This window comes from Phocoena phocoena, chromosome 11 (genome assembly GCF_963924675.1).
Source record: "Phocoena phocoena chromosome 11, mPhoPho1.1, whole genome shotgun sequence".
NCBI classification, from domain to species: Eukaryota; Metazoa; Chordata; class Mammalia; order Artiodactyla; family Phocoenidae; genus Phocoena; species Phocoena phocoena.
Window position 1 is genome coordinate 64,506,744 of NC_089229.1, and position 23,461 is coordinate 64,530,204.

Genomic DNA, 23,461 nt, shown 5'->3' on the forward strand with positions numbered 1-23,461 from the left:
CACAGATTCACAGACATGCTACATATAATCAGTGCTGGCAGATAAACCCAAACTTTTTGGGTTGGCATTCAAACTTCCATGATCTAACTCTTGCCTAGAGTTTCAACCTTTGCTCCCATGAATCCCCTGCTCCGTTATCACCCGAACATTTCTTTGTTCCTCCCCACTTTTGTGCCTGTGCACACTGCATCACTTGTCCGGAAGGCCACCCTGGTTCTTTCCACAGATCAATATCCTACTCCATTATTTAAGGCCCGTCCTAGTCACATCCCTGTTAAACCTATTAAGTCCTCACTGATTACCACAGGTCAAGGAGGGCTTCTTTCTGGACCTCCTCTAATCACACATTGTCTGAAACCAGATCATTCACTTAGCACTTAATTACTACTTTATGCGATAGTTTAATTGCTTCTTACTTACTGAAAAGGTTGGACTAGATAAGGAGTCAGCAAACTACAGCCCACGGGCCAAATCAAGCCCTTCTAATGTTTTTGTATGGCAGCAAACTAAGAAAAGTCTTTACATTCTAAGTGGTGGAAAAAACAATTCCATGACATGTGAAAATTATATGAAATCCAGATTTCAGTGCTCATACCACTCACATTCTTTCACATATTATCTATGGCTGCTTTTGTGCAGAAGAGATTATTGTGACAGAGACCCGATAGCCTGCAAAGCCTAAAACATTTACTATCTGGCCTTTAACAGAAAAAGTTTGCAGACACCTGGACTAATGATTGCTAAAGTCATTTCCCCAACTAGACTGAAAACTCCTCAGGGGGTAGATAATGTTCATTTTTTAAACTCTCCCACGGCCTACCAAAGCCTAAAGAAGTCTATGCACATAAGAACAGGAGTTCAATAAACTCTTATGGAAAGCATCAGTGAACTGACAAACAACAGGAAATGCACACAAATATAGAAAAATTTTTAAATATGCTTGGATACAGATGTACCTCTATATTCCCTCTACTTCTAACACATACAGATACAAATGGGACCTAAGAAAGAAGATAGTGACAAACAGTGAGAGGAATACAAACACACATAGATAGAAACACTCTCCTATTTAACCAGAGTTAGTTAAACCAGAGTGTTCCTGTGCAAATTTCTGCAGTTCTCAAAAAAAAGAAAGACTAAGTGGTGGCAAATAGGAAGGCAAAATTTTGGAAAGAAAAGAACAAAACATGTGAGTACTATGCTGATCCCTTTTTCCCTGAGTTTTTTTCTTCTCAGCCACTCTGGGAGCTCATCACTGGCAGAAACCCATACAGGGATCTTCCACCCACAGAGGCTTCAGTGAGGGAGAGAATTCATCATAAACGGGGAAGGTTAGGAGTGCGGACCGGCAAAATACAGCTCAAATTCTTCTTCTGCATCTCTATGTTATAGAAGCACCAGTCACAGATATGCAAGCAGATTCATGAATAAACAGATCAACAGTGACACACGTAGAAACAGATATGTTAAAACCTATATATAAAATCACAGGCGCGGAGATAAGCACGCGGGAGGGAGAAATACTGGAGTGGCAGCATTCTAGGTGCACTGATTTCAACTGGATGAGTGCCAGGGTAGGAGTCGGGCAGCCGAGGGCCACGAGGTCCGAATACCACCCACCCATCCGTGATTTCCAGGCAAAGGGGCAGTGCGCGCAAGCCGAGCGAAGGGGCTAGGATTCTTCACCCATCCCCCGCCTCAGCCCCTTCTTCTGATGCTATGCCACCTCTTTTTTTCCCTTCTGCTCCTTTCTGTTCTCCCCACCGCCTCCTCCCAGCACGTTCATTCCCACCTCGCTCTCAGCTTTCCCCCTCGCTCTTTACCCAAGGGCCCCTCTTGCCTTACAGCCTCAGCTCTCCTCCGCCCGCCCGGTCTTCCTTGCAGATTGTCCTTGGGGAAGGGGGGAGGGGAGCTTGGCGAACACGGGGAGGAGCCAGGTGGAGGCAACAGGGGAGGGGAAAGAGGAGAGCCTTTCCAGCCTCCACTAAGCTGATGCTGGCCCGGAGGCTCCGCCTCCTCCTTGTCGCTTTTCTCCTCCCCTTCCCCCTCACGCTAAGAACACAGCTCAAATGTGACACCGGCTTAGTCTCTTCACTCCGCAGAGGGTTCTGGAGTCCCCGCATCTATCTCGGGAGCCATCAGCTCCTGTGTACAGTGGGAATCAGAATTTATTTAGTTACTTCCCTTGTCATCAGAGACACTTTTTTTCCGAGCGGGGGCTGCCTGAGACTCCTTGCATTCAAACATCCTCCACAGTCAATGATAAGCCTCCCTCTCTGGCCCTATCCATTGTCTCCCACCTCTATCACTCTTTGAACAAACATTTATTGGAAGTCTGTGTGCCAGGTTTTGTATTAGGTTCTGAGAGATGAAAAGACAAGTGAAACAGAATCCCTGCCCTTGAGGAACATTGATCACTGGTATTTTCTATGGAGGGACCTCAAAAACTCCTTTTACATTTACGTACCTTTCTCAGAGAAAATACGGAGAAGCTACCTAGGAATGAGAGTACTAAGAGGCAAGACCCCTGCCTTGATAGCCTCATTCTCAAGACTGCACTAGAAGCGGATGAAGGATTCTGATAGTGAACCAAGCATATCTGTTGGGCTACAAAGCAAACAGAATCCATTCTGGGAACATAGGTCCAATACTACCACAGCAAGAGGTGCAACCTTTACTCAGATCCTCTTTACTCTTTCCACTGCTCCACCCATGCCTTGTTTCAATGCCTCTCCACAGTCATCTCTCATCTCCTTGCTGTTTCTACTGCCCTTCCTCTCGCTTTCTTTCGTCTCTGCACCTGAACATTCTACAAACAATAAGAATGCAAGTGACTAGGAGATAAAACCATGTGACTACACAAAATTAACTTTTGTACTGCAAATGATACCATCAAGAAAGTGAAAAGACGGGGCTTCCCTGGTGGCGCAGTGGTTAAGAATCTGCCTGCCAATGCAGGGAACACGGGTTTGAGCCCTGGTCCGGGAAGATCCCACAAACCGCGGAGCAACTAAGCCCGTGCGCCACAACTACTGAAGCCTGCGCGCCTAGAGCCCGTGCTCCGCAACAAGAGAAGCTACCGCAATGAGAAGGCCGCACACCGCAACGAAGAGTAGCCCCCGCTCGCTGCAACTAGAAAAAGCCCACGCGCAGCAAAGAAAACCCAACACAGCCAAAAATAAAAACAAACAAATAAATAAATTTATAAAAAAAAAAAGAAAGTGAAAAGACAACCCATGGAATGGGAGAAAATATTTGCAAATCATATATCTGATAAAGGACCACGTATCGAGAATATGTAACTCTGGCAACCCAACAATAAAAAGATAACGGAATTTAAAAATGGACAAAAGATCTGAACAGATACCTCACCAAAGAAGACAGAAGATGGCAAATAAGCATATAAAATGATGCTCAACATCATATATCATTAGGAACCACAAATTAAAACAGAGACACCACTACAATCTATTAGAATGAAAAAAAAAAAAAACTGACAATACCAAATACTGACAAGAATGTGGAGCAACAAAGAACTCTCATTCTTTGTTGGTGCAAATGCAAAATGGTACAGTCACTTTAAAAGATAGTTTTGCAGTTTCTTATAAAGCTAAATATAGTATTACCATATGATCCAGCAATCACACTCCTAAATATTTACACAAATGAGTTGAAAACTATATCCATACAAAACCCTGCACATGAGTGTTTACAGCAGCTTTATTCATAAGTGCCAGAAACTGGAAGCGACCAAAATGCCCCTCAAAAGGTGAATGGATAATCAAACTGTGGTACATCCATACAGTGGAATCTTGCAATTAAAAAAAAAAAATGACCCGTCAAGCCAAGAAAAGACATGGAGGAAGCTTAAATACAAATTGCTTAGTGAAATAAGCCAGTCTGAAAAGGCTACGTACGTATGTATGATTCCAACTATATGACAGTCTGGAAAAAGTGAAACTATAAAGACAGTGAAAAGATCAGTGGTTGCCAAGGGCTCAGAGTAGAGATGGAGCAATAGATAGGCAGAACACAAGGGATTCTTAGGGCAGTGAAACTATTCTGTGTGATACTCTAATGGAGGATACATGACATTATGTATCTGTCAAAAGTTATAGAACTGTACAACACAAAGAGTAAACCCTAGTGTAAACTATGAACTTTAATCAATTATAATGTATCAATACTGGTTCAACAATTGTAACAAATATACCACACCACTGTAAGATGTTAATAATAGGGGAAACTGAGGAGAAAACAGAGAGGATATATGGAAACTCTCTGTGCAATCTGCTCAATTTTCTGTAAGCCTAAAACTTCTCTAACAAATAAAGTCTATTAATTTCAAATATATATTCTGTTCAATGAAATATCAAATAAAATTGTGATATTAAAAAAATGGGCAAGGGTTTGAAAAGACATTTATCTAAAGTAAATATACAAATAACCAATAAGTACATAAAAGGCACTTTCTTTTTTTGAAGATTATTATTAATTCCATTTCTTTAATACATATAGGCATATTCAAATCATCTGTTTCTCCTTGTGTGAATTTTGGCGGATTGTGTCTTTCAAGGGATCGGTCCTTTCCATCTAGGTTATCAAACTTGTAGGCATAGGGTTGTTCATCGTATTCCTGTATTATACTTTTAATTTCCATGGCATCTGTAGTGATGTCCCTGCTTTCATTTTGGGTATTAGTAATCTGTGTCCTCTTTCTTTTCTTCTTAGTTACCCTAGCTAGGGATTTATTAACGTTATTGATCTTTTCAAAGAACCAGCTTTTGGTTTCATTAATTTTCTCTGTTGATTTCTTGTTTTCAATTTTATTGACTTCTGCTCTAATTCTTTTGGTTTTTTTTTTTTTTCCTGCTTACTCTGGATTTAATTTACTCTTCACCTATAGTTTCCCAAGATGGAAACTTAGGGAACTATAAGAGATTTAGATCATCTTCTTTTCTGATATATATATTCAAGGCTATAAATTTCCCTCTAAGCACTGCTTTCTCTGTATCCAACAAATTTTAATAAGTTGTTTTTCATTTAGTTCAAAATATATTTAAATTCCCTTGAGATTTTTTCTTTGACTCATGCGTTATTTAGAAGTATGTTGTTTAATCTCCAAGTATTGGGGGATTTTCCAGTTATCTTTCTGTTATTGATTTCTAGTTTAATTCCACTGTGGTCTGAAACCAGCCATCGTATAATTTCTGTTCTTTTAAATTAGTTAAGATGTTTTTTATAGCCCAGAATGTGGTCTAGCTTGGTAAATATGTTATCATGTATGTATGAATGAATATGTATGGGTGAATCATGTGACCCTGAGAAAAATTTATATTTGGCTGTCGTTGGATGAATTGTTTTTTACGCTTTTTTCCTGGTAATTGATTTCTAACCTCATAGCATTGTGGTCGGAAAAGATGCTTGATACGATTCCAATTTTCTTAAATTTACCAAGGCTTGATTTGTGACCCAAGATGTGATCTATCCTGGAGAATGTTCCGTGTACACTTGAGAAGAAACTTTAATCTGCTGTTTTCGGATGGAATGTCCTATAAACATCAATCAAATCTATCTGGTCTATTTTGTCATTTAAAGCTTGTGTTTCCTTATTAATTTTCTGTCTGATCTGTCCATTGGTTAAAGTCTCCCACTATTATTGTGTTACTGTCAATTTCCTCTTTTAAAGCTGTTAGCATTTGCCTTATGTATTGATGTGCTCCTATGTTGGTGCATATATATTTATAATTGTTTTATCTCCTTCTTGGATTGATCCCTTGATCATTATGTAGTGGCCTTCCTTGTCTCTTGTAACATTCTTTATTTTAAAGTCTATTTTATCTGATATGAGTATTGCTACTCCAGATTTCTTTTGATTTCCATTTGCATTTTCTATCCCCTCACTTTCAGTCTGTATGGGTCCCTAGGTCTTCAGTGGGTCTCTTGTAGACAGCATATATATAGGTCTTGTTTTTGTATCCATTCAGTAAGCCTGTGTCTTTTGGTTGGAGCACTTAATCCATTCACATTTAAGGTAATTATCGATATGTATGTTCCTATTACCATTTTCTTAATTGTTTTGGATTTGTTTTTGTAGGTCCATTTCTTCTCTTGTGTTTACCACTTAGAGAAGTTCCTTTAGCATTTGTCGTAGAGATGTTTGGTGGTGCTGAATTCTGTTAGCTTTTGGTTGCCTGTAACGTTTTTGATTTCTCCGTCGAATCTGAACGAGACCCTTGCCGGGTAGAGTAATCTTGGTTGTAGGTTCTTCCCTTTCATCACTTTAAATATATCGTGCCACTGCCTTGTGGCTTGTAGAGTTTCTGCTGAGAAATCAGCTGTTAACCTTATGGGAGTTCCCTTGTATATTATTTTTCCCTTGTTGCTTTTAATAATTTTTGTCTTTAATTTTTGTCAATTTGATTACTATGTGTCTTGGCGTGTTTCTCCTTGGGTTTATCCTGCCTGGGACTCTCTGCGCTTCCTGGACTTGGGTGGCTATTTCCTTTCCCATGTTAGGGAAGTTTTTGACTATAATCTCTTCAAATATTTTCTCGGGTCCTTTCTCTCTCTCTTCTCCTTCTGGGACCCCTATAATGCGAATGTTGGTGTGTTTAATGTCCCAGAGGTCTTTTTGGCTGTTTTCATTTTTTTTTTCTTTCTTCTGTTCTGCGGCAGTGAATTCCACCATTCTGCCTTCCAGGTCACTTATCCGTTCTTCTGCCTCAGTTATTCTGCTATTGATTCCTTCTAGTGTATTTTTCATTTCAGTTATTGTATTGTTCATCTCTGTTTGTTTGTTCTTTAATTCTTCTAGGTGTTCGTTCTTTAATTCTTCTAGGTCCTTGTTAAACATTTATTGCATCTTCTCGATCTTTGCCTCCATTCTTTTTCCGAGGTCCTGGATCATCTTCCCTGTCATTATTCTGAATTCTTTTTCTGGAAGGTTGCCTATCTCCACTACATTTAGTTGTTTTTCTGGGGTTTTATCTTGTTCCTTCATCTGGTACATAGTCCTCTGCCTTTTCATTTTATCTGTCTTTCTGTGAATGTGGTTTTTGTTCCATAGACTGCAGGATTGTAGTTCTTCTTGCTTCTGCTGTCTGCCCTCTGGTGGATGAGGCTGTCTCAGAGGCTTGTGCAAGCTTCCTGATGGGAGGGACTGGTGGTGTGTTTCTTTGGTGGGCAAAGCTCAGTAAAACTTTAATCCACTTGTCTGCTAATGGGTGGGGCTGAGTTTCCTCCCTGTTGGTTGTTTGGCCTGAGGCAACCCAGCACTGGAGGCTATAGGCTTTTTTGGTGGGGCTATCCAGGAGGGCTCATGCCAAGGAGTATTTCCAAGAAATTCTGCTGCCAGTGTCCCTGTCCCCACGGTGAGCCACAGCCACCCCCCATCTCTGCAGGAGACCCCCCCAACCCTACCAGGTAGGTCTAGTTCAGTCTCCTGTGGGGGTCACTGCTCCTTCCCCCTGGGTCCTGGTGCACACACTACTTTGTGTGTGCCCTCCAAGAATGGAGTCTCTGTTTCCCCCAGTCCTTTGAAGTCCTGCAATCAAATACCTCTAGACTTCAAAGTCTGATTCTCTGGGAATTCCTCTTCCCGTTGCCAGACCCCCAGGTTGGGAAGCCTGATGTGGTGCTCAGAACATTTACTCCAGTGGTGGACTTCTGTGGTATAATTGTTGTCCAGTCTGTGAGTCATTCACCCAGCGGTTATGGGATTTGATTTTATTGTGACTGTGCTCCTCCTACCATCTCATTGTGGCTTCTCCTTTGTCTTTGGATGTGGGGTATCTTTTTTGGTGAGTCCCAATGTCTTCCTATCGACTGTTCAGCAGTTAGTTGTGATTCTGGTGTCTCGTAAGAGGGTGTGAGTGCATGTCCTCTATTCCGCCATCTTGAACCAATCTTTCGATGAATTGTTGATGTCAGTAATATTCAGTTCATTGATGGCATTGAGTTTAACTATGTCTGTACTTATTTTCTGTATGCTACGTCTGTCCACTCCTGAAAGATGCTGAAGTCTCCATTTCTGATAGTCAATTCATCTATTTCTCCTTTTAGTGCTATCAGTTTTTGCCTCATGTAGTTTGTGTGGGGCCTTTAGGGACTTTCCACCCCCTCACTTGTTCCCGTAAACCAACCTCTTGCGCCACTCCTTCTCCCTATCGAAACCAATTCTTCTCCCTATCGTGTGCCACTCCTTCTCCCTATCGAAACCATTCTTGGAGTTTTTCAGTTGACGGGGACTTTGCAGCCAGCGGGTAATTTTCCAGTTGCCCGTAACAGGTATACGCCCTAACCGCCACAATGAACGCACAACTGTAACGGCCAGAAGGTGGGACAAAAGTTCCTAAGCCAATAAATTCAAAAGTCACCACATTTACCCAATCATTGTGAGAATATACCCGCCCTATGAGTAAATAAACCTATAAAAAGTATGTGATTCCGCTTTTAGGGGTTCCCCATCGGCCTCCTGTGTGAGGTTCAGGGAACCCCGGTGCATCGGCTCCTAATAAACCTCTTGCGTGTTGCAGCGGCTCTCGACTCTTGGCGGTTCTTGGGCGAGTTGGAATCCCTCGTAGACCGTTTGGGTCTAACATTTGGGGGCTCGTCCGGGATCCCCACTCGCTCCTGGGTCACAAGAACATCGGGAGTCGGAGGTATCAGGTAGGCTTAAGCCTAATTGTCTGTTTGTTTGTCGTTTGTTTGTTGCTAGCCGCCATTAGGAAAAAGCCGTGCGAACCGGCTTGCTGTGGAATCTGTATTGGACTCCTGGCTAGGCAGACGTGCCGATAGCTGGTGTCCACGGGCCCCGGGGGACGCCCTGGTGGTCCATCTGGAAGGAGAAACAAATTTTGTCTCCCCTTCATCTGGTTCTGGCAGGTTATATAAGCTGCCATCTGAATTTGAGTTGGTTTCGGTTTTAAGTTCGCAGCGGCAATATCAATGTGTGTCTTTTGAAATTTTATTGTTTTTCTGTACTATTATCTTTCTTTTGACGGACGACAATGGGACAAACTATGACGACTCCTCTTTCTCTCACCCTAAGCCACTGGACCGAAGTTAGGGCTAGGGCCCACAACCTTTCAGTAGAAGTAAGGAAAGGAAAATGGCAAACGCTGTGTACCTCTGAGTGGCCTACATTTCAGACAGGGTGGCCACCCGAAGGATCTTTTTTGTTAGATAAGGTCGGGCCAGTCAAGTCTAGGGTCTTTAATACAGGACCCCACGGACACCCAGACCAGATACCATATATTCTGGTCTGGGAAGATCTAGTTCTCTCCCCGCCTCCGTGGGTCCGGCCCTTTGTTTCCTCAACAGGCACGTCTGCATGCGCTCCAGCACAATCGGAGATATTGGCCCTGAAGAAAACCCCAGACACGGAAAAGTCACCTGCTGCCCCGGACCTGCCAAAGGCGATATATCCTGACCTGCAGTCTGATTTGCTTCTTTTAGATCCCCCACCTCCTTATCCTCCGGCCCTAAATCCCATGCCGCCCCTAGGACCCCCAGCTTCACAACCCTCCGCACCAGTAGGGCCACCTGTTATGGCGGAAGGGGGGGTCCCTCGGCGGGCACCAGAAGCAGGAGGGCTGTTTCCCCGGATTCCACTGCTTTACCCCTTAGAGAATATGGCCCCCCCGATAACCACGGGAATAGGCCCCTTCAATACTGGCCCTTTTCCTCTGCAGATCTTTATAACTGGAAGATGCATAACCCTACTTTCTCTGAAAACCCACAGGCTCTTACTGCTTTAATAGTCTCTTGTCTTCTCCCACCAACCCACCTGGGATGATTGTCAACAGCTCCTCCAGACTCTCCTCACAACTGAGGAGAGACAACGAGTTCTCCTGGAAGCTAGAAAGAATGTGTTAGGCGCCAATGGACAACCTACCCAGTTGCCTAACGAGATTGATGCCAGTTTTCCACTCGTCAGGCCGAATTGGGACTTTAATACCCCGGAAGTTAAAAAGCCAGGAACTAATAATTACCGACCGGTACAAGACCTACGAGAGCCTTACTTTGCCTTCGAGTGGAAGGATCCAGCCTCTGGGATGTCAGGCCAGCTGACATGGACTCGCCTGCCACAAGGATTCAAGAACTCCCCCACCATTTTTGATGAGGCTCTCCACCAGGATTTGGCATCTTATAGAGAATCCAATCCCCAGGTAACTCTACTTCAATATGTCGATGATATTCTTTTAGCTGCTGAAACCCAAGAGGACTGCATCAAGGGAACTGAGAGGCTGTTAACAGAACTGGGAACATTGGGATATCGGGCTTCAGCAAAGAAAGCACAAATATGTCAACGACAGGTTAGTTACCTGGGGTACTTGTTAAAAGGAGGACAGAGATGGCTTTCGGAAAGCAGGAAAGACACCGTTGCCTGGATACCGGCCCCCAAGAGTCCCAAACAAGTTAGAGAATTTTGGGGGACGGCCGGATTTTGTAGGCTATGGATTCCGGGGTTTGCTGAATTAGCAGCCTCTCTATATCCTCTGACCAAAAATGGCATCCCTTTTGCTTGGGGGGATAAAGAACAACGGGCCTTTGACCAAATTAAACGAGCCCTGCTATCAGCCCCAGCTTTGGGGCTACCAGATATCACTAAGCCTTTTCATCTGTACGTGGCCGAGAATAAAGGTATTGCAAAGGGAGTACTAACTCAGAAACTGGGCCCCTGGAATCGCCCGGTTGCTTACCTATCAAAGAAATTGGATCCTGTGGCAGCGGGATGGCCCGCCTGCTTAAAAATAATCGCCGCAGTGGCCGCCTTGGTCAAAGATGCTGACAAACTGACTTTGGGGCAGAACTTAACGATAACAGCCCCCCCATGCATTAGAAAGTGTGATTCGCCAGCCACCCGACAGATGGCTAACAAATGCCAGAATGACTCATTACCAAGCCCTGCTGTTAAAACTCAGATCGTATTAAGTTTACATCAGCCACAGGACTCAACCCGGCCACCTTGTTACCCGACCCTGACCTGGAAAGCACTACCGTCATCCATGATTGTCAGGAAGTACTGGCTGCAGCACACGGTAGCAGACCAGACTTGATGGATCAGCCCCTCCCCAACGCCGACGTTACCTGGTTTACTGACGGAAGCAGTTTCCTAGAGGAAGTTTTTATAGATACCGTCTCAGGATGGGTAGAAGCTTTCCCGACGAAGAAGGAGACAGCTACTGTGGTGGCCAAAAAGATCTTAGAAGAAATTTCCCCCCGGTTCGGGGCACCAAAGGTAATAGGATCAGATAATGGTCCCGCCTTCGTCGCCCAGGCTGTTGGGACTCCAGTTGGTCCAAAAGGAGGTGTGGTCCCAGCTGGCAGAGGCTTACCGACCAGGAACACCAGCAGAGGCTCATCCCTTCCAAGTTGGAGATTCCGTGTACGTCCGTCGGCACCGAACCCAGACTCTAGAGCCTCGGTGGAAAGGACCATACATCGTCCTGCTCACCACCCCCACGGCTATAAAGGTAGACGGCGTCGCTGCGTGGATTCATGCTTCACACGTGAAGGCCGCACCAGCATCTGCATCATCGGAATGGCGAGCCCAAAAGACCAGCAACCCGCTCAAGCTCAAGCTTCTGCAATCATCAGACTTAACACTTTAACTTTGTTACCCTTACTGACTGAATACGAAGGCAAAAGAAGGTTTGAGAGAGAGCCCCATAACCCTCACCCTGGCTGTACTCCTAGGACAGCCGGGGTAGGAACAGGTGCAACAGCCCTCATTCAACAACCTCACTACTATGATGCCTTGAGACAAGCAGTAGATGTCGACCTCCGGGCGTTAGAAAGTTCCATAACTCAGTTAAAAGAATCCCTCACCTCGCTTTCAGAGGTGGTAACGCAAAACAGGAGGGGATTAGATCTGCTGTTCCTTAAGAAGGGCGGACTATGTGCTGCACTAAAAGAAAAATGCTGTTTTTATATTGATCATTCTGGGGCTATTACCAAAACTATGGACAAACTTAGGGAGCGCCTGGACAAAAGACAACAGGAAAGGGAAAATCAAAAAAGGATGGTTTCAATCATGGTTTGATAAATCTCCCTGGCTTACTACTTTAGTTTCCACCTTGTTAGGGCCCCTCATTATTTTATTGTTGCTCTTAACTTTTGGACCATGCATTCTGAATCGCCTGATAGCCTTTATTAGAGAACGCATTAGTACGGTACAAGTTTTAATGCTAAGGCAACAATACCAAAACTCGCAAAAAGAAACTGAAATTCCATGATTGAAATTAGTTACAAAAAAACAAAAGGGGGGAATGTGGGGCCTTTAGGGACTTTCCACCCCCTCACTTGTTCCCGTAAACCAACCTCTTGCGCCACTCCTTCTCCCTATCGAAACCAATTCTTCTCCCTATCGTGTGCCACTCCTTCTCCCTATCGAAACCATTCTTGGAGTTTTTCAGTTGACGGGGACTTTGCAGCCAGCGGGTAATTTTCCAGTTGCCCGTAACAGGTATACGCCCTAACCGCCACAATGAACGCACAACTGTAACGGCCAGAAGGTGGGGCAAAAGTTCCTAAGCCAATAAATTCAAAAGTCACCACATTTACCCAATCATTGTGAGAATATACCCGCCCTATGAGTAAATAAACCTATAAAAAGTATGTGATTCCGCTTTTAGGGGTTCCCCATCGGCCTCCTGTGTGAGGTTCAGGGAACCCCGGTGCATCGGCTCCTAATAAACCTCTTGCGTGTTGCAGCGGCTCTCGACTCTTGGCGGTTCTTGGGCGAGTTGGAATCCCTCGTAGACCGTTTGGGTCTAACATTTGGGGGCTCGTCCGGGATCCCCACTCGCTCCTGGGTCACAAGAACATCGGGAGTCGGAGGTATCAGGTAGGCTTAAGCCTAATTGTCTGTTTGTTTGTCGTTTGTTTGTTGCTAGCCGCCATTAGGAAAAAGCCGTGCGAACCGGCTTGCTGTGGAATCTGTATTGGACTCCTGGCTAGGCAGACGTGCCGATAGCTGGTGTCCACGGGCCCCGGGGGACGCCCTGGTGGTCCATCTGGAAGGAGAAACAAATTTTGTCTCCCCTTCATCTGGTTCTGGCAGGTTATATAAGCTGCCATCTGAATTTGAGTTGGTTTCGGTTTTAAGTTCGCAGCGGCAATATCAATGTGTGTCTTTTGAAATTTTATTGTTTTTCTGTACTATTATCTTTCTTTTGACGGACGACAATGGGACAAACTATGACGACTCCTCTTTCTCTCACCCTAAGCCACTGGACCGAAGTTAGGGCTAGGGCCCACAACCTTTCAGTAGAAGTAAGGAAAGGAAAATGGCAAACGCTGTGTACCTCTGAGTGGCCTACATTTCAGACAGGGTGGCCACCCGAAGGATCTTTTTTGTTAGATAAGGTCGGGCCAGTCAAGTCTAGGGTCTTTAATACAGGACCCCACGGACACCCAGACCAGATACCATATATTCTGGTCTGGGAAGATCTAGTTCTCTCCCCGCCTCCGTGGGTCCGGCCCTTTGTTTCCTCAACAGGCACGTCTGCATGCGCTCCAGCACAATCGGAGATATTGGCCCTGAAGAAAACCCCAGACACGGAAAAGTCACCTGCTGCCCCGGACCTGCCAAAGGCGATATATCCTGACCTGCAGTCTGATTTGCTTCTTTTAGATCCCCCACCTCCTTATCCTCCGGCCCTAAATCCCATGCCGCCCCTAGGACCCCCAGCTTCACAACCCTCCGCACCAGTAGGGCCACCTGTTATGGCGGAAGGGGGGGTCCCTCGGCGGGCACCAGAAGCAGGAGGGCTGTTTCCCCGGATTCCACTGCTTTACCCCTTAGAGAATATGGCCCCCCCGATAACCACGGGAATAGGCCCCTTCAATACTGGCCCTTTTCCTCTGCAGATCTTTATAACTGGAAGATGCATAACCCTACTTTCTCTGAAAACCCACAGGCTCTTACTGCTTTAATAGTCTCTTGTCTTCTCCCACCAACCCACCTGGGATGATTGTCAACAGCTCCTCCAGACTCTCCTCACAACTGAGGAGAGACAACGAGTTCTCCTGGAAGCTAGAAAGAATGTGTTAGGCGCCAATGGACAACCTACCCAGTTGCCTAACGAGATTGATGCCAGTTTTCCACTCGTCAGGCCGAATTGGGACTTTAATACCCCGGAAGTTAAAAAGCCAGGAACTAATAATTACCGACCGGTACAAGACCTACGAGAGCCTTACTTTGCCTTCGAGTGGAAGGATCCAGCCTCTGGGATGTCAGGCCAGCTGACATGGACTCGCCTGCCACAAGGATTCAAGAACTCCCCCACCATTTTTGATGAGGCTCTCCACCAGGATTTGGCATCTTATAGAGAATCCAATCCCCAGGTAACTCTACTTCAATATGTCGATGATATTCTTTTAGCTGCTGAAACCCAAGAGGACTGCATCAAGGGAACTGAGAGGCTGTTAACAGAACTGGGAACATTGGGATATCGGGCTTCAGCAAAGAAAGCACAAATATGTCAACGACAGGTTAGTTACCTGGGGTACTTGTTAAAAGGAGGACAGAGATGGCTTTCGGAAAGCAGGAAAGACACCGTTGCCTGGATACCGGCCCCCAAGAGTCCCAAACAAGTTAGAGAATTTTGGGGGACGGCCGGATTTTGTAGGCTATGGATTCCGGGGTTTGCTGAATTAGCAGCCTCTCTATATCCTCTGACCAAAAATGGCATCCCTTTTGCTTGGGGGGATAAAGAACAACGGGCCTTTGACCAAATTAAACGAGCCCTGCTATCAGCCCCAGCTTTGGGGCTACCAGATATCACTAAGCCTTTTCATCTGTACGTGGCCGAGAATAAAGGTATTGCAAAGGGAGTACTAACTCAGAAACTGGGCCCCTGGAATCGCCCGGTTGCTTACCTATCAAAGAAATTGGATCCTGTGGCAGCGGGATGGCCCGCCTGCTTAAAAATAATCGCCGCAGTGGCCGCCTTGGTCAAAGATGCTGACAAACTGACTTTGGGGCAGAACTTAACGATAACAGCCCCCCCATGCATTAGAAAGTGTGATTCGCCAGCCACCCGACAGATGGCTAACAAATGCCAGAATGACTCATTACCAAGCCCTGCTGTTAAAACTCAGATCGTATTAAGTTTACATCAGCCACAGGACTCAACCCGGCCACCTTGTTACCCGACCCTGACCTGGAAAGCACTACCGTCATCCATGATTGTCAGGAAGTACTGGCTGCAGCACACGGTAGCAGACCAGACTTGATGGATCAGCCCCTCCCCAACGCCGACGTTACCTGGTTTACTGACGGAAGCAGTTTCCTAGAGGAAGTTTTTATAGATACCGTCTCAGGATGGGTAGAAGCTTTCCCGACGAAGAAGGAGACAGCTACTGTGGTGGCCAAAAAGATCTTAGAAGAAATTTCCCCCCGGTTCGGGGCACCAAAGGTAATAGGATCAGATAATGGTCCCGCCTTCGTCGCCCAGGCTGTTGGGACTCCAGTTGGTCCAAAAGGAGGTGTGGTCCCAGCTGGCAGAGGCTTACCGACCAGGAACACCAGCAGAGGCTCATCCCTTCCAAGTTGGAGATTCCGTGTACGTCCGTCGGCACCGAACCCAGACTCTAGAGCCTCGGTGGAAAGGACCATACATCGTCCTGCTCACCACCCCCACGGCTATAAAGGTAGACGGCGTCGCTGCGTGGATTCATGCTTCACACGTGAAGGCCGCACCAGCATCTGCATCATCGGAATGGCGAGCCCAAAAGACCAGCAACCCGCTCAAGCTCAAGCTTCTGCAATCATCAGACTTAACACTTTAACTTTGTTACCCTTACTGACTGAATACGAAGGCAAAAGAAGGTTTGAGAGAGAGCCCCATAACCCTCACCCTGGCTGTACTCCTAGGACAGCCGGGGTAGGAACAGGTGCAACAGCCCTCATTCAACAACCTCACTACTATGATGCCTTGAGACAAGCAGTAGATGTCGACCTCCGGGCGTTAGAAAGTTCCATAACTCAGTTAAAAGAATCCCTCACCTCGCTTTCAGAGGTGGTAACGCAAAACAGGAGGGGATTAGATCTGCTGTTCCTTAAGAAGGGCGGACTATGTGCTGCACTAAAAGAAAAATGCTGTTTTTATATTGATCATTCTGGGGCTATTACCAAAACTATGGACAAACTTAGGGAGCGCCTGGACAAAAGACAACAGGAAAGGGAAAATCAAAAAAGGATGGTTTCAATCATGGTTTGATAAATCTCCCTGGCTTACTACTTTAGTTTCCACCTTGTTAGGGCCCCTCATTATTTTATTGTTGCTCTTAACTTTTGGACCATGCATTCTGAATCGCCTGATAGCCTTTATTAGAGAACGCATTAGTACGGTACAAGTTTTAATGCTAAGGCAACAATACCAAAACTCGCAAAAAGAAACTGAAATTCCATGATTGAAATTAGTTACAAAAAAACAAAAGGGGGGAATGTGGGGCCTTTAGGGACTTTCCACCCCCTCACTTGTTCCCGTAAACCAACCTCTTGCGCCACTCCTTCTCCCTATCGAAACCAATTCTTCTCCCTATCGTGTGCCACTCCTTCTCCCTATCGAAACCATTCTTGGAGTTTTTCAGTTGACGGGGACTTTGCAGCCAGCGGGTAATTTTCCAGTTGCCCGTAACAGGTATACGCCCTAACCGCCACAATGAACGCACAACTGTAACGGCCAGAAGGTGGGGCAAAAGTTCCTAAGCCAATGAATTCAAAAGTCACCACATTTACCCAATCATTGTGAGAATATACCCGCCCTATGAGTAAATAAACTTATAAAAAGTATGTGATTCCGCTTTTAGGGGTTCCCCATCGGCCTCCTGTGTGAGGTTCAGGGAACCCCGGTGCATCGGCTCCTAATAAACCTCTTGCGTGTTGCAGCGGCTCTCGACTCTTGGCGGTTCTTGGGCGAGTTGGAATCCCTCGTAGACCGTTTGGGTCTAACAGTTTGATGCTGTGTGTTAGGCACATAGACATTAAGAATTATTATATCTTCTTGGAGAATTGAGCCCTTTATCATTATGCAATGCCCTTTTTCAACCCTGGTAACTCTTCTTTGAAGTCTGCTCTGTCTAAAATTAAAATTATCCTGCTTTCTTTGATTAGTGTTAGAATGGGATATTTTTCTCCATCCATTTACTTTTCATCTATAGATATTTTTATATTTAAAGTGGGTTTTTTTGTAGATAACACATAGTTGGGTCATGTTTTCAGATCAACTCTGACAATCTGTCTTTTAATTGGTACATTTAGACCACTGACATTCAAAATGAGTATTGGATTAATATCTACCATATTCATTACCATTTTCTATTTGTTGTCCTGTTCTTTGTTCCTATTTTTGTCTTCCACTCTTTTTCTGCCTTTTGTGGTTTTACCTCAGTATTTTATGTGACTATTTTCTCTCCTTTCTTAGCATATCAGTAATACCTTATTACTTCTTTTAGTGGTTGCCCTAGAATTTGCAATATACATTTGCAACTAATTCAAGTTTCAAATAATACTATTTCTGAAGATTTCCATCTCTCTGCTTACATTGCTTGTCTATTCTTACATGCTGTTTTATCCATTAGAACCCTTAGCACATTAATCATAGGTGTTCAAAATTTCTGGTCTGATAATTCCAACATCACTGCCACGTTTGGTTCTGATGTTTGCTCTGTCTCTTCAAATTGTGTTTTTTTGCCTTTTTATATGCCTTATAACTTTTTCTTGGCAGCCAGACATGACATACTAGATAAAAGAAAATGGACTTGAGGATATGGGGAGGGGGAAGGGTGAGCTGTGACAGGGCGAGAGAGAGTCATGGACATGTACACACTAACAAACGTAAGGTAGATTGCTAGTGGGAAGCAGCCGCATGGCACAGGGATATCAGCTCGGTGCTTTGTGACTGCCTGGAGGGGTGGGATAGGGAGGGTGGGAGGGAGGGAGACACAAGAGGGAAGAGATATGGGAACATATGTGTATGTATAACTGATTCACTTTGTTATAAAGCAGAAACTAACACACCATTGTAAAGCAATTATACTCCAATAAAGATGTAAAAAAAAAAAAGAAAGAAAGTGCTGTAAATAGGCCTTAATGATGTGGTCTTAAATATGGAGGGAGGGAAAGCATTCTACAGTCCTACGGTTAGATTTCAGTCTTTTACAGTGCCTATGCCTCTGGACTATGAATTTCACAAGTGTTTCTTGCTTTTTTTCCTCCCCACCCCCCTTAGGTGGGATAGGACAGCTAGAGTGGGCTGGAGTTGGGTATTTCCCTTCCTCAGGTCAGTTAGACTCTGATAACTTACCCCAGTAAGTTAGGCTCTGGTTAACTAGTTTCTCCTGAAGGCAGGCCTTGTTAAGAAGAATAAAGTACTCTTGTAACAGGCAGGAACAAATCTGACTCCATATTGGATCTATTTCTTTTACTTTAACCTTTGTAGTCTATTCCTTTTGCTACAAGTCAGTCACTAATGGGATGTTGCCTATAAGCTTAAATTATACATAATGGTCCATCTCTGAGAATCCTGCCTCCCATATAATGAACGTTAAGCTAATATACTTTGTTTACCTTACAGGAAACCTTCTGACCAGGTCCACCTGTGAATGGCTGCAGGGAGGAAGAAATGAACATATGTAGGAACCAGGATTTTACCCCCCCTTTTAGTATAAAAGAAGCCTGAATTCTAACTCAGGGAAGATGGTTTTTGGGGACACTAATCTACCATCTTCTCAGTCTGCTGGCTTTCCAAATAAAGCTGCTATTCCTTGCCCCAACAACTCATCTCTCAATTTACTGGCTTGTCATGAGTAAGGCAGTACAAGCTTGGACTTGGTAGCACTCTGGTTTAGTTCAAAATGGTTCCTCTTCTCCTCTCCCTGCTGGAAGCCCAAGGAGATTTTTCTCTGATATTTACTGTGGGAATCTGGTCAAACTCTTGGAAGTAAATCTCACAATATTATGAGGTCTTCCTTTGATTGGATCCCCCTATAGTTTTTTACTCCTAGAATTGTGTGCACTGAGCCTCCAGTAATTTATCAATTACAGTTCAGGCTTTCCTACCCCTTCACTGGTTCCCGAGGTTTCCACTCCTGGGTCTCTGCTCCAGTAAGCTGTGATAAACTGTATTCACCTGTTTGTCTCTCCAATTTTGGGGTCAACAGTTTGCCCTTTGTCTTTCTCTCTCTTACAGATTCAAGAAGAGTTGTTGGTTTTTCAGTCTTTTTACTATTACTTGCTGTTAGCACGGAGTATGACTTCTAAGCGCCTTACATGGGGAAACTGGAAGACAGAAGCCCAAATTATACATATTAAATGGGTGAATTTTATGATATGTGAATTACATCTCAATAAATATGTATTTAAAATTTGAAAAAGGAGAGGCTGGAAAAGCTCCCCATACATTCTGGGGTTTTTAACTCCAAAAATTAATCTAAAGGCTGAAATTTAAAAATCAATCCACCCCTTCCCCTTTCTACCCACTACAGACTCCTATATCTTCATTGAAAGTGTTCTTAATGAATTACTACATTAATGAGTCTACCTTAATTAGGTAAAGACAAGGAAATGTCACTCACTCATAGCCTTATCCCAAGATACTTGATCCTTTAGATCCCTTTTTCTGTCCAGGGATCAATCATCCCTAGGAGTTCCTAGAAAACTATATGAGCACAATTCAAAGGAATATCATCTTAAAAGGCACCTAGGGAACTTTCAGGTCAGTTGGAGGTTGGAATCACAGAAAGTACTTAGGCCTTGCCTATGGTCATCCTGGTGTAATACCCAAATTTGAAGATGTTACTCTCTGAGAGCTAAATTAGTAAAAAAAACCAACCCAAAATAGAGAGTAGCTAATGGAAGAAATACATCATATTAAGAAATGGCTGTAAATGTCTTGTTGATAAGAATTTTGAGAAACCCCTATTCATTATTAATTTATTCATACATTCAACAAATATTTATTGAGGACTCATTATGTGTCAGCCACTGTGTCAGGTACTGAGGTATAATAAGCTCTCAAGAAGCTTATCTAGAGGGGCTATCAAAGGTTCATAGGAAGCTTATATTTCATTGGACCTGGGATATAATTGAAGAAGTCAATAACCCAATTAACAATTATAATATATCAAATTCTTATGCCATAAATATATTAGTTGAGGGAAAATGGAGTAAGAAAAAAAATGGGACCTGGATAGTAAGAATTTGGCAGTGTTTATTTAGTACTGTTTGAGAGAAGAACACCAATGGATATACATATTCCAGTATTAGAGAGATGGATGATATGATAAGACCATGACAGCTCCTTATATGGATTTTCCTTAATTTTAATCTTAAACTCCAAGACCATACATTTCACTTTTTCATAATTTTCTGTTTATCAAAAAACTTAAATTTCAAATATAGTTTCCCAGGAATCTTAACAACTTGGAAGGGGCATTTTAGTGAGCTATGGTTGACTTATGAATCAAAATTTGGATGTATAATTTGATGGTGGAATGATGACAGAAGGGAATGTTTGAGATCTGGGAAGTTCTAAAAACTATGGTATATATCCAATCCTCGGGCCTCTAATAGGGGAGTCTGAGAAGCATCCCTCAGGGCATGGTGCTGGTATGTGACGCCTACAGGTAAACATAGTATGGTGACTAAGGAAGAAGAGGTTGAGAAAGGGGTCTAAACATTGTCATACAAGCTAGGGTGTCTAAGGAAATTGTCAGGAGTAAAGCACACAGCTTAGCAGAGTTAAGGACCAGGAGTCACAAAAACAAAGCAGCAAGTTAGGCAAACAAGAGATGGTACCCCCAAAAAATCTTGAGGCGACGAGACTAAGCCAGTAGCTGAATTTGCCCTATTACAAGATTATTTTCATTACTGGTATGGTTTAATGGGGCTGAAAAAGGACAGACACCCTGGACCCCTCTTCCAGAGGAGAAAGCTAAAATGTCCTGGGTTTGCACTGGAAAAAAACCTGGGGTCCTCAAATAGGCTTCTCAAGGGGGGCTTATGCCCATTCTAATGACTCAATGATAGGAATTAGCTAGGGTTCTGCTGGAAATCTAGAACTTTGTCCAAAATATAATCAGCTTTCTTCAGTTGTTGAGGTTGGTAGCTAGAATTCAGGCTTTAGGGGACTTGGCAGAGAGTGAGGGGAAAAAAGACTTGAACCCAAAAGAAGAAAGTCAGTTGGACCCAGAAGGCCATGTGGTTAAAGTCTACTATTTCTTCTACCTTGTACTATCTGTTGGTGGTCTTCTTGTTTTCAGCACATTGGGTAAAGCTAATGTGCACAAAGGAGAGCCACCTTATACGTCATACGCTGGTACCAAGCAATGAACGACATATTGTTTACATAGATCCTCATAGTACAGGAAGACATTTAGAAGGTCCTCTTAGACTCCCCAGAGCTTTCTAGGTATTAGACAGCTATTTGGGATATTGGCATGAAGTCCAGGCTAATAATAGGGGCAAAAATTATAATTATCACGAAATAAGGCATTCTGGGGGAGAGAAGTACAAGAAGATGTTTAAAGAGAATTCTGCAACAGCTAGATAGGAAGAGCACTTGAGTAAACCAGCTGAGGTATCCTAAAGTACTTGGTTCATATGCTCTGCCCATTAACCCTGTTAAGTAATGGTAGTTAAATAAACATATAGAGAGCTTTGGAGAGGACCCTCTAAACTAGGATAAAATTAGACATTACTGCCAGGAAGTTGAGTAGTTCATGAAGACAGAAGATCTCTTTCACAATGATTACTAAAGGCTGGTATAGATGAGGGGCAATAAAGAGGATGTTGTATGCTATACTCATGAGTCCATTCACTACCACTAGGATGATATGAGAAGATAAAGATTATGTTGATAATGCTAGTGATGGTGCACCAGGACCATCATTTAGGCATGAGAAGTAGGTATGTCAGTCATCCAGGTGTAAGTCTAACCCAGGAGAAGAGGAAATAGCATACTATAGGTTTCTTGTGTTCAGTCAACAAATATTGAGCACCTATTACATGTTAGGCACTGTTCTAGACACAAGGGGATCCAGGATTGGAAAAAAAAAACCTGTCTATCCTTATGGAGCTTAAATAATAGTGAGGAAAGCAGGTAATGAACAAGTTAGTCAATTAGTGATAAATGCTTTGAAGAAAAATAAAGCAGGGCAAAGAAGCAGAGCAACAAGTGTGCTATCTGAAGTAGGGTGTTCTGGAAAAACCTTGCTGAAACGACATTCTAGGAAGAAGTCTGAACAAACAGTAGAGAAAACCATGCTACCAGTTGGAGGGGCAGCTTTCAGATGGGGAGAATAGCAAATGCAAAGGTTCTGAGGCAGGAAGAAGTTAGGAGTATCATACCCGAGGATCACCAAGATTTCCTTTGGACCAGAATCAGAATTGTAAATGGGTTACTATGACTTGGTGGGTTCATATTGTGAAACATATGTAGCACTTAGGTATGGGTCTCTCTCTGGGTTGAAACAAATATCTGTCTGGTCCTCTCACTTCTACACAACCCCTGGATCTCATCTAGTCCTTACCTGACTAATAAGCTATTGTGTGTTTGCCTCCACTAGAATGTAAGCTCCCTGAGGACAGACCCTGGGCACAAGCATGAAACCACTGTCTGCGCTAGAGAGTCATCTTTAGCTCTAGTTGGCATAGGATGACCCCTGGAGACCCTGCAGCCTCTACTAGCAACAAATATTAAAGTTTCTGACACAGTGCACTGGCTTAAGACAAAGCTTCTTGATTCCAGTCCAGCAGATTCAGCATCACCTGGGTCCTTGTCAGAAATGAAAATTCTTGGGCCCTACCTGGAACCTACTGAATCAGGAACTCTGGGGCTGAGGCAGAGCAATGTGGTTTAACAAGCCCTCCAAGTGATTCAGATGAACAATGAAGTTTAAGAACCATTGTTCTAAGTTGTGGCGGTCCAGGAACACCAGTCACTTGAAGAATAAATCTGCATGTCTCAAAGGCCTGGGGGGTTCCTATGGAGTCATTTCTGCCAATGAGGATCAACTTCTTGAGAAAGCTAGCTCAAGAAAGAGGTTACAGGTAACAAGATGACCCCTACCGCAGGCTGAAGCACCACATTCAAGTCTTGATAAGGGCAGAGGTAAACAAAGTCTTTAGCCGAGGTGTGAAGACTCAAGCTTGGACCAGATACACTTTTTCTTTTCTTAAAGAAGAAAGTTTAGGGGGATATCAGAGAAGCGAAGACAAATAATCATTATATAAGACAATATTGGGAGTGAGTCTTCTACTTCAGATCTTCTGCTTTACCTCATCGAGCATAATGTGAAAGGCCTAGCTGTTTAGCAAGTCCAAGGGATATATCTTCAGGCTCTTATACACATTTCCCTGGGTTAACTGAGAGGCAGTTTAACAGGGGGCTCAGAGTAGGGTGGTCCAAGAGGATAAATAAGATCATTTCTATTAACCAATGGAAGA

General features: G+C 43.8%; 1 protein-coding gene across 3 annotated transcripts in view; it reads right to left on the reverse strand.

Annotated features, from left to right (window-relative positions):
* PFKM (phosphofructokinase, muscle) overlaps positions 1 to 23,461 on the reverse strand; it is a 50,358-nt gene that overhangs the window by 23,584 nt on the left and 3,313 nt on the right. Inside the window, exon 1 of one of the 3 annotated variants that reach the window (XM_065886635.1) lies at positions 1,841 to 1,894. The exons of the other annotated variants lie outside the window; for them this stretch is intronic. The gene's annotated coding sequence lies outside the window, so the exon portion shown is untranslated. Of the gene's footprint in view, positions 1 to 1,840; positions 1,895 to 23,461 lie in introns of those variants that run through there. 3 annotated transcript variants of the gene reach the window in all.